Raw genomic sequence first — 1,182 nt, 5'->3', positions numbered from 1 at the left:
GATTTTGGGTTGGTTGAGAGGGAAACTTCCCTTTCTCCCTTGAGTTGGGCTCATCCCATCCTCTTGACACTTCAGACACATAACTTAAAAAGTCCATGGCTTCTTCCGGATTCTTGCTCATAAAATCTCCCCCACACATGGTTTCAAGAATTTGCTTCATGGAAGAAGACATTCCATCATAAAAATAGCTCACCAAGAGCCATGTATCAAAGTCATGATGAGGACAAGCATTGATGGCCTCCATATACCTTTCCCAACATTCATGGAACTTCTCATTTTCTTTAGCAGAAAAATTTGAGATTTGTCTCTTCAACCCATTGGTCCTATGGGTGGGGAAAAATTTCTTCAAAAATTCAGCCTGAAGATCAACCCAACTCCTTATGCTCCTTGGCCTTAAAGAATTAAGCCATATTTTTGCCTTGTCCTTCAAAGTAAAAGGGAATAGCTTGAGTCTCATCAAGTCTATTGAAGCTCCTCCCTCTCTAAAGGTATTGCAAACCTCCTCAAACTCCTTGATGTGGGCATATGGATTCTCACTCTCCATTCCATGGAAATTTGGTAGAAGGGGCACAATATGGGGTCTTATAACCAACTGCTCAAGAGGAGGCAGGATGCATGAGGGTGCACTCATCCTTGGTGGATGCATTCTATCCCTCATGGATAGATATGCATTAGGATTACCCCCTTGACCTTGTTGAGAATTCTGATCCTCTGGTGGAGGGTCCATGATGTTAAGACAAATATCCAACTCTGTGTCTTGAGGATTCTCAATCCTTACTAATCTTCCCTCTTGGTCCTGAATCCAATAGGGCATGCACAAGTTACTACTTACCTGAAATAAAACAAAAACAACAAAAACAAAAGAAACCTAGAAAAAAGTTAAGGTTAGAAAGAAAATGAAAATAAACCTAACAAAAATAAAATGAAAGGAAATGAAGTTAGTGAAAAAGGAATTCACCAAACTTGTGATGGAAATCACAAGTAGCCTCTAAAAGGTTGCATCACTGTATTGTGGCACCATCCCCGGCAACGGCGCCATTTTGATTCGCGTGTAACTCCAAATGGGTCATTTAATCAAAAACATTTATAAAACCTATGACCTCATACTAACGTAGCAAAGCTACTATAGTATAGTGGCTCTAGGGTCGAACTCTGGGATGGGTTTTCATTCTATCAGTGATA

The 1,182-nt window shown here is 40.3% G+C and overlaps 1 non-coding gene across 1 annotated transcript; it reads left to right on the top strand.

Annotated features, from left to right (window-relative positions):
• The first annotated feature begins 209 nt into the window (after window positions 1-209).
• LOC132253863 (small nucleolar RNA R71) lies at window positions 210-316 on the top strand. The gene has a single exon (XR_009465777.1). It is a non-coding gene; the product is annotated as a small nucleolar RNA R71 (small nucleolar RNA).
• Window positions 317-1,182: the final 866 nt, after the last annotated feature.

Source organism: Vitis vinifera, chromosome 5, assembly GCF_030704535.1.
Source record: "Vitis vinifera cultivar Pinot Noir 40024 chromosome 5, ASM3070453v1".
Taxonomy (NCBI): Eukaryota; Viridiplantae; Streptophyta; class Magnoliopsida; order Vitales; family Vitaceae; genus Vitis; species Vitis vinifera.
Note: the sequence above shows the minus strand (reverse complement) of the source record. Positions and strands in the feature narration are given on the sequence as shown.